The following is a 16,972-nucleotide window of genomic DNA, read 5'->3' on the forward strand; positions in this document are numbered from 1 at the left end:
CCTACGCGCCTGTCCTGCGCACACACTGTACCGACCCCCATAAGCAGTGACAATGGCACAGGGAAGGCTCCCATCCATGGCACCGAACACAGATGACATAGAAGTAGCTGAACCTATACAAGAGCCAAGCAGAGCCCCTGTACACAATCCTGCTCCTGCAGGAGTGAAAGCACAGGAGTCCCCTCTGCAGGAATGGGCAACGGGGATGGATCACTTGGTGATTCCTTGTTCTGTTCATTCCCTCTGGGGCACCTGGCATTGGCCACTGATGGCAGACAGGACACTGGGTTGGATGGACCCTTGGTCTGAACCAGTCTGGCCATTCTTATGAGACAAGGTGATGTCAAGGGAATGGACAGTGAATGCTGGGGACAACCACATGGGCATGGCGGGGGCTTCCTGTCAGCTGGGCCAACACTCCTGGGTGCTGCAAGAATTCCAAAGCCTCTGACACATCAGTGGAGACGGTGATTGCCTTGAAGCGGAAGCAGGGCCAGGCACACGGGCTGCCCCTCCAGAAAGCTGTCAGGCCTGGCCTACACTAACTGCACTGGTGCCACATCTCACCTTTCGTTAATCCGGCGCAACACTGCATGTGGACCAGCCCCAGGGAGGGGGTGCAGTGGGTACAGTCCAGGAGTGGGCATCACAACTCTTAGGGTTGCTGCAGACTTGCTGCATGACCGTGGCAGGGCATTTAACCTTGCTGTGCCTCACTTTCCCCAACTGCAAAATGGGGCTATTGATATATTTACCCACTATACATGAGGTGCACGAGGCTTAAGTCATGCACTAATCAGTAACGTGTGTACCAAGCAGTCAGCGTCTCCCTGCCCTGGGAAGGGGCTCCAGAAACAGAGAGTCCGATCAATATTCTCAGCTCCCCAGCCCAGAGCAAGATTCCATTTCCCAGGCAGCTCGAACCCCCCGAGCTCATACAATCCATCCCCAGCTCCTGCAGAAAGCTCCAGGCTCTTTCACAAGTCTCCGTCTTTCACTCTTTTCAAAAGTGGCTTATATAAGGATCTGCACCCCATCCTGTCCCAAAGACACTCAGTGAAAACGGGAGGGGGCAGTAAAGAAAAAGTCACTCCAAACTGCAGCCTCCCTCCCCCATTGCACAGCACACACACATGCACACATGAGTGCGAATATAATATTTCGGCCTCGCCTCCCCTCCTCCCGCTCCAATTCCCCCTTGAATGTGTGGCCTGTAGAGCAGATGAAGCAGAGCCCAGCTGCGCAGGGGCATTGTTGGCTGCAGCAGGAAGTATTGATAGCCTCTGCAGCTGAACAAAGCCTGAAGAGGTTAGAATAGGGAGCCCCAGACAGAGCGGCTCCAGCCCAGCTCTCTCCCACAATCCCGCACTGATCTCCCATTGTTCTCCCGCTGCCCTCCGCTGGCTAAGTGGTGACCTGGACTGGACAGGCTGCCAAGACAACAGGATGTGAAAGTTAAAGGTGTTATCGCGGGAAGGTAGAGCCCAGGCGCCTTCGCACCCAAATTCCGGGGCTAGGAAATGGCTCCTTTCCTTGGGACTGGGCAGCACGGGGCTCCTTCCCGCTCCGTAGGGGGTGTGATCACACTGCCTGAGCGGGTCAGTGACAGTCCCCCTGGGGTGGCCCCGGCCCTGCCATTCCTTCACTAACCCCCACCCTTGGGCAGCTGGGGATTAGAAAACACTGTGGTGTGTGTGGGACGCTCACTCCCACAAGTCATCCAGCAGGAATCTGCCTTCCTTGCCCCGCGCCTGACAGCAGCTCCAGCTGCCAAACCTCCCGCAATGCAGCCCCCGGGTCAATCCGGCCAGCGAGCGCTGCCTGTTGACGAAGGCGGCTGCGGCTGCTTCCACAGGTGTTGGGGTAGCGAATTCAGTTGTCTCGTGAGATGAGTGGCTTCTCAGCTGGATTGCACCCCCTACTCGCATGCACCCTGTGATACACCCCATGTGCCAACCCCCAGGGCTGGTGGGAGCCTCCCCGAGAGAGAGGCCAGGCTCTCCTCGGAGCATCTCTGATAGCAGGTCTCATCAAACACAATACTGCCCTGAGCAATGGCTCCAGCAGCCAGCAGAGCTTCCCCCAGCCCTCAGTGAGTGGGCACCCCGCAGCACAGCTGGTGCTCGCTGGGGCTCTGGTGTCCATACGGGCTGTAATCAGGGGGTGCCTACCTCCCCAGACACAGCTCAGTATGTGCGCGCCTCTGCACCACCTCCCACGCACGTCACTGTGCCTTATAGCCACACTCCCACCTTTGCACCCCTTGTGCTTCACTCGCACGGTTTTGCACGCGTCCCCGTGACCCACATCAGAGACACGGCCCTCTCAGCCTCCCCGGCACATTTCCTGCACGCCCCCTGCGAGCGCTGAGTCCCCCGGTCCACACACAGGGTTTGCTGGCGAGAGACACTGACGGGATGTGAGCAGCCTGCCCCCAGCCCGCCGCCTCCCTCCAGAAGGGCTCTGCTCACTGAGCCAGAAATGATCTGGTTTAAAATGACTCAACTCTGCAGAGCTCAGTTTGGGAAGGGACAAAAAGGTACTTAAGGGCTAATTACTGAGCACACTAAATCCATCTTCCCTTTCTTCTCCCTGCCGCCCTGTGCAGGGACATCTGGACACAGGAGGTTTTGGATTAATCTGGCTGCTCTTGCAACTAAAAGGTGCGCTGGCTGCCTCCCCGATGGCTTCCTACCGCGGCCACGCTACTAATGCCAGTGACAGCTGTGCGTGCCGCTGCCTCCTCTCATCCCTGGCCCGCTGGCTGAGAGGGATCGGCCAGCCTGGAGCAGGTGTGCGAGAGAAGGACAGCAAAGCAGGCCTTGGGGGGTTGCGCCCTCCCCCCGCCGCAGGGCCTGTGGGAAAACGGGCAGCATGGCCGAGAGCCGGGGGTGTTGGGGGTGAGAAAGTGCAGGCGTTTCCTGTGCAGCCGGGTTAGCCCAGCCCTGCAGAAGGGCTGCCTCCATCCTGGCTTCACTGCAAGGCCAGTCCCAAGCACCTGCTGCAGGGGTGGGGCAGGAGCTGTGAGTCAGCCGCAGGGCACTGCACGGCCAATTGCTGCCTGGCAGAATGGGCTGCCCGCTTGGGAGGCAGGTCAAGGACTCAGACAGGGGAGGAAGGCAGAAAAACATCTGGGCAGGGCAGAGTGTGGGGAGGGGGGAGGGTCCCTGGGGGAGGACGGTTGGGAGAGACAGGCTCCCATTTGGCTTTAATCCGCACCCCTGGCACCTGGGCCCCCGGGCTGTGGGGAGGCCCCTGGCTGGAAGTGGATGTAGTTTTCACAGTCTTGCAGTGGGCAATTGGGCCCTATTGTCTCAGGCCAGCCCTGACTTGGGGCTGGGGTTGGGGACACGCTCAGGGGCATTGGTGGCAGGGAACGCGCATGATTCCACCCATTCATACAACAGCACCATCCCGGTCGGATCCGTCCTGGAGCAGCCGTGCCCAGCCGTATCTCTGCTTGGCTGCAGCAGTGCATTCTGCATCTCCCAGTGCACCTATCCCACAGCGCACAGCTGTCCCTTTGGGTCCCTTCCAAATGCAATGAAGTACTTGGTGCCCGGGCAGGCTCCTGCCACTGAGCTGAGCAAGTCCCTCATTTCAAGCCCAGCCCAACTCCATGGAGCGTCTTGCTAGCTTGTCAGGGGATCTGGATTGGCCAAACTACCCAGGTCCCTATATCCCACCCACCCTCCCGGCTCAGGCCTCTAGGGTGGCCAGGACTGCTACTGTGCACAAGCAGCAAGGGAACAGAAGAAACCTCCTAGGCAGCGCTGCCCAGGCTCCTCGCAAGCAGGGCTGCTCCTGGGCTGGGCTGGCTGTGGGGGATGCAGGGACCCTGGCTATTGTTCTGTTCCAAAGTCTCTTGCTGACCCCTTTCAGCTCGGGCCAGGCCTGCCCGGCACGGCACACCTAACCCATCTGCTGCGGCCTCAGCCGAGCCTGGCTGTGGCTTTTTTCAGCTGTCTGTCTTTTCTCTCTCGCTCACACCCCCGGATTCCCAGGGCGGGTACTGCCGGCAGGGCGGGCCCACCATTCACAGGGCCCAGATGCACGCCTTGTGGGTGCCCTGTTCCCACACAGCCTCTCAAAGCAGCTAATTAGCCCCCATCTGCCAGCAGCAGACGCAGACGCAGCAGCCACCAGCGGTGGCATGTGAGGGGTTATTGAGGAGCAGGGCATTGTGTGCAGGAATGTCTTTCACTGCCTGAGCCGTGGCCTGGGAGCAAGGCGGGCTGTGCAGCCGGGCCAGGAACAATGCCAAAGGGCCTGACTCCTCTCACCGTCCCTCCAGCCCCGCTTAGCTCTGTAGCTGGGCTCATGGCACATATTAGCCTCATGTCAAAGCTCAGGACTCTAGGGCCAAAGGGTCGAGTCGTAGCCCGCTCCCTACTAGGAATGATTGGCCTGGGCCGAACCCAGCTACCCCCAGGATCCCATTTGCTGATGCTCACAAGCGCCTCCAGGGCATGTAGTTTGGTCACAGGACACGAGGAGCTGAAATCCCCCAGGCCAGCTCACACCCCTCCACCCACTGCTCCATAGACCTGAGACACAGGCAGGTGAAGCGAGCCCCAGATGGGGAGCCAGGAACGTCACAGCTCTGATGCACATTCACTTGATGGCCTGGGGACAAGTCACTGTCCCGCCCGAGCCTCAGTTTCCCCATCAGTTACAAGGGGATGATAAAACTGGCTTACCTCCTGGGGTCACCGTGGGGCTCCATTCACTAATGCTTGCACAGCAGAGGGCCAACCTCATCACGGGGGGGCGCCCACTGAAGTCAGTCTCGTTATGTGACAATTCATCTGGCCTCCACAGTACTATCTCATCGTGGTAACTGGAAGGGGATTGCCAATGGGAATCCAGCTGCATTTCCCCTGGCACTGGCATGGCGCAGAGGGGGATCTGAGTTCAGGCGAGGATGCCAAGCTGCGGATTCTTCCATAGAATGAATGGTGGGGCCTAGATGCCACATGAGGAACCCATGCACAGATACCCCAGGGAAAAACACCTATGACTACACCCACCCCTCCGTGACCACGCCTTGTTTCGATGCGAGCTGCTGGCGCTAGGCCCAGAGCTGTGGGAGGGAAGGGAAGAGCAGAAGACGTGGGCTGCAGTGCTGCTGGCTGAGGGGGCACTTCCAATCCTACAGCCAAATTCGCAGCCTCCCTGGGCACGTAACCGGTGCACACAGTCCCCGTGAAACTTGCAACTGCATGTGCCTTCTGCATTGTGCAGCTCTCCACCCAAACTCCGAACAAGCCAAGGGCCTGGGGGAAAGCAGGGCAGCCTGGGACCCAGCCGACCATGAACTGCAGGGAAGTGGCCAGCCCAGAGCTCATCATTGTTCTGAACTTGGAGAGGGTAAAGATCTAAGGAAAGAACGGCCTTTGCTGTGTCGCCCAGGGGCCCGGCCCCTGGCCCAGATACGGTGCTGCCCTGACAACCTCAACCTTTTCCAGGCCACCCCACTAATCAGGGAGCTTGACTTCCCCGCTGTTGGCTGGGGGTCAGTGAATGCTGCTGTGAGTTGCCCTTGGGGGTCTGTGGAGTGAATGACCCTGCTTCATTTCTCACTGGGGATGAAAACCTGCTGGCTCAGTGGGCTGGGACGTGAGCTGGCTGGGCTCAGCTCTGGGGCCTAAGGGAGACGCGGCTGCAGCACAAGCCCAGCCTAGGTGGTTCTCCTTTCCCAGGAGAGAGGCTAAGGGATCAAGGGGGGACACAGGGCACAGTCCTCTTGCCAGGCCGCTGGAAACGTGGCTTCCCTGGCTGCAGCTGCCCTATGGCTGGACGGTCCCTGCGCCCAGGCCAGGGGCCGCAGCCTCTCACCACAGCCACAGTCCCAGGGCTCTGCTCTGTCACCAGCCCCCCCATCCCACTCCTTGGCTGGCTGCTGGGTTGGGGGACAGGGCCCTGGAAGTGCCCGGAGCTCCCTGTGCGTCTTCTCCAGCCTGGCCGCACCCCGTGCGATCCTCCAGGCAGGGCAGTTCCTGCCACACTGTTCTCACCAGAGACTGGAAGCAGCTCATTACGCACCAAAGGCCCCAAGCTGCCACCCGCCTCCATGTCAGGGAATTGGTCTGGGCACCACCGAACTCCCTGGTAAGAGTGACGCAGCCCGGCCCCTCCCTGCCAGGTGAGTGCAGCGAGGGGGGGGTACAGTGGATGCTTCGGGGGCAGCAGAGGGAGAGCGTGAGTGTGCAGGAGGCTGGATAGGAGGAGCTGGGTGAGTGTTGTGAAGCTACTTCCAGGGACAGCCCCAGTCCCAGCCGCACACAAACCTCCTGCCTGGGCAGAGCAGCGGGAGCTCATCGCCTCTTGGCGCCAGGGGAGGGGAGGAACCAGAGAGGGAGGAAAGGGAAGCTCCAGAGGGCTGCTGAACAGACGAGCTAAACAGCAATTGCGACAGACAGCCGGGAAGCCCGGAGACCAGGGAGTGAAGGAATCCAAGGTGGTGCGGAGGAAGAGGAGGTTTCATGAACTGCTTTTCTCTCCATTACGCCTGGTGGTGGGAAAATCAAACAGGTGGTTTGAAGGCCATTGACAATGTGCTCTGGCTGTGGCGTGAAAGGCTCCGGGACGGCAGGGTCCCTGCACAGCATCTTGGACAGCCTCGGACTGTGTCAGAGTGCAAGACGAATAGCTTCATTACCATTTGAATTCTGGGAAACAGGAGAGGAGGCCAGTAACACCATCCCTGTCCATATGGCACTCGCTCAGAGCTAAGCTGAGGATTGCTGGCAGATCCCAGCTTCTTTGAGCAGAGCAAAGGTTGCCCAGCAGCCGCAGATATCAAAGGCGCTGCAGACTATAGGCTATTCACTTGGGCTCTTCAAAACAAGGTTTCTGATGAGACCACACAAGGCAGGGCTGGAGTCTGGTTCGTCGCCAGCCAGCTCCTCATCACTGCACCAGCACAGGGGAGATGATTCGGGCGGTCACACGTGGTACTGCAATTAAAGCGTTAACGGACTTGCCCGCGGCTGCCTTTGAAATGAGTCCATGCGTCCGACGAAGTGGGGATTCACCCACGAAAGCTCATGCTCCAATGCGTCTGTTAGTCTGTAAGGTGCCACAGGACTTTGTTGCTTTTTGAAATTGAGAGACGTGCCCGGGTTAAAACCCAGCACATCCTAACACCCCTTCATTCTAGGGGCTCAGAATCTGCTCCAGAATCTGGGCCCCTGTCTCTACAATGGGCCAAATCAAATCTCTGGATGAGAATCCCCTCGGTCTTGCCACGGTGGAAATCCAGAGCCACACTCTGGCAGCTTGTGGTCCCCCGTGTGCAAGCGCTTTAGTCCCTCTATAACATGGTGGGGGGGAACCTGGCAGCGTTCGCTGAGGCGCCAGGTGGGAACAGTCCACATAAACATTTGTTCCTACTGGACTCTGACCCGCAAAGGCTTGGTGTCCTTGCAGAACCCCGGCTGTCACACACACAGCGCTGCCGCCCCAGCGGATTTGCTCTGATTCACTTGCATTTATCGCATCCCGAGTGGGATCTGCACAGTCCCGGTTCACTGCACCTGCAGTGCAATCAGTTAGCCCTCATTCTCCGCAGGCACTGGATACTCCCGGAGCTCACCCCACGCCTGCGGCTTGTCTCCACTGACAGCGCTGCACCGGAGCTGCCGTGCCCTGGTAGCACTTAGTGAAGACCCTACCTATGCCAACAGGAGAGCTCCTCCCTCCGGCGGAGTTAATCCACCTCCCCCAGAAGCCGTAGCTGCGTCGACAGGAGCAGCTCTCCCACCGACTTAGCACAGTTTACACTGGGAGCTTGGCCAGTACCACTCCATCGCTCAGCTGCACCCCCGAGCCACGGAGTTGGACCAACAGACGTTGACAGGCAGCCCAGGGCTCAGAGGAGTCGCTGCTGGCTCCCTGCAGATTAACTGCCCAGCCACCGTGATCCCTGCAGACGGGGCACCAAAGTGCTGCGGAATGTCCTGTGCAAACAACAGCCATGCAGCCGAGGGCATCTGAGCCATAGCAGTGAAATTGCTGCCATCAGTGGCTTCAGACCCATCAGAGCAATGGACGGGATTCTGGGTGCTGGAGCGAGGGACTCATCAGAGCTGGGATGGAGTTACTGCAAGATCAAAGCAATCAGTCCCTGGTCATTGGAGACTCACTGCCCTTCTGGCCGATTCCTGCTGCCTGGCCCGGGGCACTCAGATGGGTGGCCTGTGGTCAGAGCAGCCAGTCACAGAGCTGGCAGTGCAGCCAGGGGGTACTCCCTGCAGGGAGAGGGCCAAGCACTGCTCATGCCGTTCCTGACACTGGTAACGAACAATTCTCATCGCTGGCTGCCAACAGCAAAGGGGGGCAGTGCCCTGGGGGCTAGGAGGCGAGGGAGGGTGTGGGATCTCCATTCTCCTGGCACTCTGCACATGCTGAATTTCTACCAGCCCTTGCTCTCGGCCCCCCCACTCCCCTTCATGCCCCTTGCTTAGTCAGTGCTGGGAGAAGGTGGGAGCAGGGTGGGGGTGGGGGAGGCGCCCGGTAACCAGCTTTGCTCCAGATGGCACTTTATTTTGCTCAGATGTGCAGCTCCTTCACATGCAGATGGCCACGTTTGTCTCTCTCCACTGGCTCTCTTAGCATGACAAAGCTGGGAAGCCACCCTGCCTTTGTGAGCTCCAGGAGAGGCCAGAGCCTCCCCGCTCCTTTCTCTCGAAGAGATTAGGGCTGGGATCCGGGGGAGGGGAGCCCAGCCGAGGGAAATGCTGTTCATTGCTCCTGCTTCCCCTGCATGGGGCTTACTCCTGATTTACCCTGGCACAGAGGAGAGCAGGGTCGGCATGGGCAGGTTTGAGGAGCACGTGGGCTTAGCCAAAAACCTGTTTGGCTGAGGGCATCTGTGCTGAGTGAATGCACAGAGCGTGTCTGTGTCCAGGGCTTCGTGCTGCTTCCATCTGACGCTCTGTGTGGTTCGTCTGGAGGAGCTGGGGGCGGCCTGAATCGGAAGGCCACATGGCATTGGTTTGGGGGAGAGTTACGCCAACCATCAAAAAATCCCAGGCACGACAGATAGTCCTCCACACACGCACGTGCACACACAGACTTATAGCAAGACAAGTTGTTGTGTGCACTGACGGGCGGTGACACACACACACACACACACAGATACAGACACACACATGCAGGGACACAGTGATATTCACAGCAGACACCTATATGAAAAGAACAAAACTTTGAACTCATAAAACCCGCTGCAGAGAAGTCCCTGGCCATGGCCCCATCTCCAATGCTATGCTAATGACGGTTACATGGCTATACAGTTTTCACCAACACATTCTTCCCCTGTTCTGTATACGCAGCCCTGCTGCCATGCACACAGATCTAGGGTGGAGGATGCAACTGACTAGGGCACCACAGCACAGTGCACAGAAGAGAAGGGGGTAGGGCAGCAAGCTACAAAGACAAAACCCTTGTGTCCTGGGACAGGTCACAGATTTAACACCCAAGCGGGCGGACAGGACCTTGTTTGTAAGTGTTGTCCCAAAGACGCACACCGTGTAAATCAGACAGGACTTGCATTTTCTGCCTGGCCATGGATCCAAACTGTGGTCTCAGGAACTCAAGGTATTTCCAAGCTGAGACCTCCCCTTCGCAGCCAGCCCTCCGCAATACAGGTAACTCAACCACAGACAATTAAAAGCAGCACCAACAAACAAAGGTTTTACCCATCACCTGAAAACATCCTCCCAATTCAAGCCCAGTCCCTCAACTCTCAGAGCCACAGTTGAGACGTTTTTCAGAGTAGCAGCCATGTTAGTCTGCATTCACAAAAAGAACAGGCACCTTAGAGACTAACACCTTTATCTGAGCATGAGCTGATACTCAAGTAAAGGTGTTAGTCTCTAAGCTCAGACAGTGGCAGAGTTAGAGGAAAGCTATTGCACAGGGGAGCATGAAAATGCACAAAACTCTAGCTCTGACAGTGAAAAGATTAAATGAAGGACAGACAGAATAGCTGGCCAGCTGGGACAGCAAAGAACAATCAGGGCTAGAGGCTTCATGAACATCAGCTGAATACGATGGAACAAATCTACCCAAAGCATTAAATAGCACCAAACTTTAGCATGTGTGTGTGTCCTTGACAGGAGCCAATGGGCTGGGATTTAGGCTGTCAGGGTCCGTGTTCCTGCCGCTGGCACCTCGGTGCTGGAGTTAGGAGGCAGCTGACTCCTCGGGACAATGTCAGTAACGGCTCAGAGTCCGAAATCTGCCCTCAACTGCCCAGGGTGTGTGACTGGCCAAGAGATGGCTGTGCTAGAGGACAGGGACAATTCGTGTGGACAGACAGCCTGTGGCAGCATCCAAACAAAACGGCTGGGACCTGATCCTGCTAGGGTGACCAGATGAGAGGGAGAAAATATTGGGACATGTCGGGGAGGAGTCCGCTGGTGGAGCAAAAAAAAAAAAAAAATCCAAGTGCTGCCGGCGGAACGAAATATCGGGACAAATTGCATCCCAACCGAAGATTGGTCAGGACGCGGGACAAACACCTAAATATTGAGATGTCTGGTCACCCTAGAGCCTGCTGTCCGGGAGCCTTTGAGGGGAGCAGGACAATGGGCCCTTAATCAGGGCAAACGGAATTGCTCCATTACACCCTGTCTTATGCACCCCCTTCAGTACTAACCTCCCCCATCCTGAGCTCTTGCACCAGGGCTCCTGGCTCTGCTCCATGCTCCTGGCAGGCGGGTTTCCCAGCAGTCTTTGCTCATGCACCTGCCAAGAGCAGCTGGAAGTGGGAGCCATTCTGCTACAGGTGGTGGGTGCATTGCACGGCCTGCTTGCCAGCCTGTCAGGTGCTCCCCAGGGAGGTGGGCTTCCCAGGGGCCTCTAAGATCCTGAGGCCACCTCTACTGCCAGGTGGGAGGAAAAGTAGCCCTGTCACAGATGGTGAAACAAGAGGCACCCAGGAAGGCATCTACTTGGCAAGGCAGGTGTGACCCAGTGTTGGCTCCCTTTGCCCGTGAGCTCACTAGCTGCACAGCTGTAGCAAGGACAAGGCCTGGGAGCTGCCTGAGAAACCCTCTATTCCCTCCCCCTCCCGTTCGCTTCCCCTCCCCTGGCTCCATCCGCTTCAGCCCAGACCAGCTGGAGCCAAGCGCCCCTTCCTGGGATTTATCCCAGCTTCCTGCCCCTCCTCGCGCAGGCAGACGTCAGGCTGTGGCTGTTAGCGCCTGTTTCCTTTCTTCGCTTCAACCAGGAGCTGCACCAGGGCGCGGGCAGCCGCCATCCATCACACCCCAAAGCGGCGCGAGCAGGGCTGGCCTCGGCACACAGTCAAGCACCCCAGCCTGGCTGGGAATCAGCCGGGAGAAGCTCCAGGGCCAAAGGGATGAGGGACAGCTGGAGAGGAGAGACGTTATTAACTCTGGGCTCTGACGCAGCAGCCACCGCAGCAGCTGATTACTAGAGGGAGGCTCTTTGGGTCACAGAGATCGTCAGGGCCAACTGGGGCTTCGGGGTCATGCTGGCGGGCATGTGTCAGACTACAGCAATCCTAGGCTGCCAGCTCGGTGGGGCAGGACTGTTCGTACAGCACCTAGCACACGGGGTCCTGAGCCATGACAGGGGTCCTTGGTGCTCCCACCAGACAGCTAGTGGATGGAAACTGGTTTGTAGGAAACGACCCCGGAATCCCTTCCCACCCCCGCAAGTGGGTATGGAGGTCACCCACTTTTCACCAAGATCACTGCCACCAGCATGTCCGCTCCTGAGCCAGGCCAGCCGCCCTCCCCAGGAGACATATACTCTGGGTCTGTTCTCACCTTCCCATGGAAGTTCTCCTCCCATTGCATTCCCATGTGGGGTACCAGCAGCGGGGATGCTAGTGCAGATGCGGGCCGGGGGCAGCTGATGCCCAGCCTGGTACAGGCCTGCACTGGGCCAATGCTAGGTGACAACAGAGCACCCTCCAAAGTGCCTCTCGAAGGTACTCAGGCCAGCTGGTGCTGGGGGGCTGCAAAACGTTTTTAAGAGCTGTTGAGTGGTCGCTCTTCACATTTCTGCAGGCGCTTTGCTCTGAGCATTCCAAAACCCTTCACAACGACCAATTCTCATACCCCAGCTGGCTCCAAGAGCTAGGTCACCCCCCCCCCCCCGGGCCCCACCAATCTGCTTTGTCACAATCTTATAACTTGATGGGCCTGAGGCAACAGCTCCTATTGATCCAGTGACAGGATCCGGAAGGTGGTTCCCCTAGAGACGCGGCTGACATGGAGAGGAAGCCAGAGGATGTGTTGGCTGATGGCTACAGCAGGGCCTGGGAGTCAGGATCCCTGGGTTCTGTCCCCCCTCCAGTTATTGGCTCCCTGTGAAACCCTGGACAGGTCCCTTCAGCTGCCCATGCACGCCAGGCAGGTCCGGGGAACGTCCATTAACATGTGGAAAGCACTTGGGGAGGCTTGGATGGTAGGCAAAGTGGGGGCTGGGCAGGCTGCAGGCGCTAACAGCTATAATGCAGGGCAGGGCCTAAGGCTGCTCCCAGCTCAACCACTTCATTGAAGTCCAAAGTTTTAACTCCAAGGAGCATAGGCAGAGACAGGAGCATGTGAGTCTCCGACCTGCCCCTGAGCAGGGCTGCAGCACAACCAGCCGGGCAAAACATCCCGGCTACAGGCAGCGGGCGACGCAGCAGCTTTGAGCTCAGGGTCCTTCCATCCCCCAGTCCCCAGTGACGCTTGGAGTCGTGATGTTGGTTTAGCCCATTGGAGAGATGGGACCTGCTGTGAAACTCACGTTCTGATCCCAAACCCACCCTTGGTGAGAGTTCTGGGGGGTCTGGCTCTGGGGAGTCCAGGCCACAGGGAGGGCAAAGGAGCTGAGCTGAAAAAGCCTCATTAGGTCCCATCGCCACCAGAATTTTTGCACCACTGTAGCTACACCCATGCAGACGCCTGTGGTCGATGTCAGGTGGGTAGGTGTGTAATTCACACCAGTGCAAGGCCCATTTTGCATTGGTGCAGGGTGTCTTCATTAGAGAGGCCGAGGCTGGCACTAGTATAATTATATGGTGGTTTGGCCCTCTGGGATAGTGTCGTCTACTGTGGACCAACTCTCGGTTCCAATCCAGCCCAGAGGAATTGCAGAGTTACTGATCGTGCCTTGAAAGGCCAGGCTCCCTGCAGAGGGTGGGGATGGAGGGAGCTGCGGGTGGGGTGGGGGCAGCCGCAGTGCAGGAGATGGACTAAGGGGCTGTGTATTCCTGTCCGCCATGCCCTGCTCCAAACACGGCCCTGGAAACATTCCTGCAGATTCTGAAAGACAAACGGAGATTTCCTCCAGGAGTGGCGCACATTTCCTCCTCTGGAAGACGGCTTTCCCATCTGGAGGGACCCCACCGAGAGAAGGAAGGTGGTCTCAGCAGCTGCCCAGACAGAGTGGAGCCGGCTTGGGGGGAAGAGTGACCCAGCCTGGGAAGCTGTGTTATTGTAACAACTAAGAAGCCCAGGTGCGGAGCTGTTTTGCTGCTACGCACACCAGGGGCAGGCAGAGAGGAGTGCGCTCACAGCGCCTCGGGCTGCAGCTCATGCTGGCACACGCAGCGAGAGAACGGGGATCTTCCCGTGACCTTTCTGCTTCCTTCCTAAATGCCCTGCCCCTCCCCTGCTCTGCATCCCCATCTCTTATCTGTTCCAGGCCAGGGCCTCGCACTGCTCCAAGGGCGAAGGCAAGTCCCCCCGGCCAATCCTTCCGCTCCTAATTTCAAGGCCAAGCCACCTCGAATTCGTCAGGCCAGTCGCCTGGAGGGGAGGCGGCGGGATAGCACGCAGGCCTCGCTCGAAGGAGCTGGCGTGGGTATGTGCTGAGCAGGGAACAGAAGGCTGGCTTTGTTCTGTCGCTGTGTGCTAAAGCGTCCGGAAAGGGACAGGAAAACGAGGACAAGGGAGGTAACACACCGCGACAGCATCCCCAGGACCAAGGAACGGCTCCCCTCCGTGCTCCCAGCCCCCCAAAGGCCGGATGATGGGATCAGCACAAACCTGCCCGTGCTATCGGCTGTAACAGGGGGTCTGGTGGGAGACATGCTGTCCGCGTTCATTCACACCAGAAAGTCTCCACTGAGTCCCACGCCCTGCACTGGAGCCACTTGATTACAGTGCCTCCCTCTTCCCCTTCAGCCTGGGCTGGCAGGCAGAAGCCACGCAGCCTGGAACAGCTCGAACCAGCCTCGGCTCAGTGCCCTCCCAACTCAATGGAGGCCAAGTCAAGCCAGCTGGCCCCTCTTGGAACCCCTCTGCCAGCCTGGCCTAGCGAGCTGAGAAATCACCTCTCCCTCCACACCCCTCCTGAAACTAGTGCCTAGGCCAGAACAGTCGAGCCAACGCCCCATGCAGGAGGCCTGGCCGCAGCCCCCCGTGTAAGGGAACAGGCAGCAGCAGGAGCAGGGGAGTGTGCCCCTAAAGAAACCTTCATACACAGCTGTGCAGGCGTCTGTCTTCACACCCCAGCCGCCCCACCAGCCAGGAGAAGGTGGTGGGATTTTACACATACAGAAGCAACATGTGGTAGCATCCCTCCCCTGCCCCCTCCCCAGGACAGAGCTGCTTTGATCCCGGAGGTGGAGAGAGGGGAAAGGCTCTGGGCACCAGGAACAGAGAACCCTGGAATCCAGGACTTCTGCAAGCGCCTGGTGGAACAATGTTCTTACAGGTTTCCCAGGCTACTGGATCCTGCAGTGGAGCAGGCTCCTCCGTTAGCTTCCCTGCTCCTGCAGATCATGCCTCATTCCAAGGGCGAGATTTGTCAAAATAGGTGATTTAAAGTCTGGGGCCCAGGATCTCTGCACATGCATTGTATATAGTATGTACAGGACTTACAATTCCTGCAAACTGCCTACGTTCTGCAGAGGTCTGGGGGGAGGGACTGGGAATTGGGTTCTGGAGCCTGGGTTCTGGAGCCTGGAGGAGCAAAGAGAGGCGATGCAGATGGAGATCCTAAGCTCCCAGGGAACCTGCTGCTTCCTCGCTCTTTGGAGCTCTGCAGAGCGCACCTCGCCCTGGCTCGTCTGGAGTTCAGCTGAAGTACATCTCAGTCACACGTTTACACCAAACAAAAAGAAAACTTACACTGCCAGCATCGTGGGCAGAAAACTTGTAGAAAGCAGGAATGTCAGAGTTAAGGTTAAATTGAAAATAAATCCCACCATCTGACAGTCTGGAAGCGCAGTTAAAATCACCCAAACAACCTTAACTCTGCCCCTTAGTGACACCAGCTTCTTATCTTCCGTAGACATTCACCTCCGCGTTCCTGATCCAAGCTCTCAAGCACAGTGCCAGCTGCTCACATGGGAATTAGAGCGGGCTGGAGAGTAGACGATTGACTGGAGAATGCAGTTTTCTCTAATTTCCTTCTACCTCCACTTCTAATGAAATAGCCTGACCCTTCTACTCAGAGAACACTGCTAATGACCAGGGGAAAGGCCCAAATTAAATCCTTAACCTCTCTGGGCCATTCACCATAAGGGATTAATGTTCAGATGGAATCTGTGCCCAGAGCAGCTGAGTGGAAAGGCGCTAGGGTTAACCTCGTTAGTTCCAAAGGAAATCAGGGAGAGGGGGGAGAATAGGGATGAGAGAACTGATGGGAGTAAAGTATGAACTGGCCCCAAGCAGTTTTTGTTAATTTGTCTCTTTTTCCTCCCCATGTTCAGTTGTTTCGGCACTTCCTAGCACTGGTTGGGACCAGCAATGTGGGAACACTGAAAGAAGTTCACGTCTGCATCCTGGGGACAAGACAGGAGTGGGGATCTGATTAAAAAAAACTATTCAGAGGGCTCCAAACGGATCTGGGGAAGCGGGTTCCAGGCAGCGCAGGGAGGCATGTTGGGATCTAGAGGAGCCAGTATTCAGCAGTACTCCTGGAGCCGGGGAGTGCTCTGGCATTTAATGCAACACACCAAGGGGTGAGACGTGACAAAATCCAGAACCACATACGCCCTGTCTGACGTTTGGGCCCCACTCGGCTGCTGGAGGCAGAAATCAGGCCTTGTTTTGGCAGGGCAGAAATGCAGAAGAATCCAAACACCGACTGACTGGTGCCAGGATTCAGACACCCAGCTCCCAAGTACCGTAGGTTACATACCCTGGGCACAAGTGCCAGTCTTTCAACACCGAGCCTTGCACAGTAGGAGCCACAGCAATGCTCAAGGGCCAGGCTTCACCCTCCCATTTGGGAGACCTCTACTCACTCCCACCATCCTGGTGCTGCCAGAGAGTCTGCAGCCTGGCTTCTGGGTGCAGTAGGGTTGGCCTGCCAGGGCATTAGTGCCAGGGTTCATCCTCCCAGCTGCCTCCACAGTGTGACAGTCAGCCCTTCTCTCCCATCTCCCGGGCTGTTTATGACTGCTCCTATGCTCACTGAGTGTCATTTTTCCATGGGACACTGGAGGCTGGTGAAATCACATCTGGAGTCTAGACTCAGTGACTCTGTGGGTTGGGCTTGCAGGCTGGGCTGTGCCCAGTCCCTGCTGCACACTGTTTGCTTAGCTGGAGGTATTTAATTGGAATTAAAGTGGCCCCTCTTGTTTTTGCGGACAAGGCTGTTGGAAAAGTAGCTGTAAGTCATAGAAAACATCTGTAGGAGACGGCGAAGGGTCATTAGATGGCAGAACGCGAGGCGCCACTTTTAGTGCTCGCAGCCGATGGAGAGAATAATAGTTCAATACGGCTTTTGTGGAGGAGCTGCCAAGCCAGCAAACACTTCTATTTATTCTGGCACTGGGCATGGGGAGAGACGTGGGGATACTCCAGGAGCTCCTGCACTGAAGGGCAGTCTCTACGCCAGCAGGGGAGATGCTGTGCGTGCCATCACTCCAGCACTCTGGGGCTTGCTCTAAGCTAGCCCTGTACAATGAGGCTCCTTGCTCTCCGCTCGGAGAGGAGTGTCCATCAGAAAACCCTCTTGTGCTCCTTTCTTTTGCCCCTAGGCAGCAGAAGAT

This window comes from Gopherus evgoodei, chromosome 14, assembly GCF_007399415.2.
Source record: "Gopherus evgoodei ecotype Sinaloan lineage chromosome 14, rGopEvg1_v1.p, whole genome shotgun sequence".
Lineage (NCBI taxonomy): Eukaryota > Metazoa > Chordata > Testudines > Testudinidae > Gopherus > Gopherus evgoodei.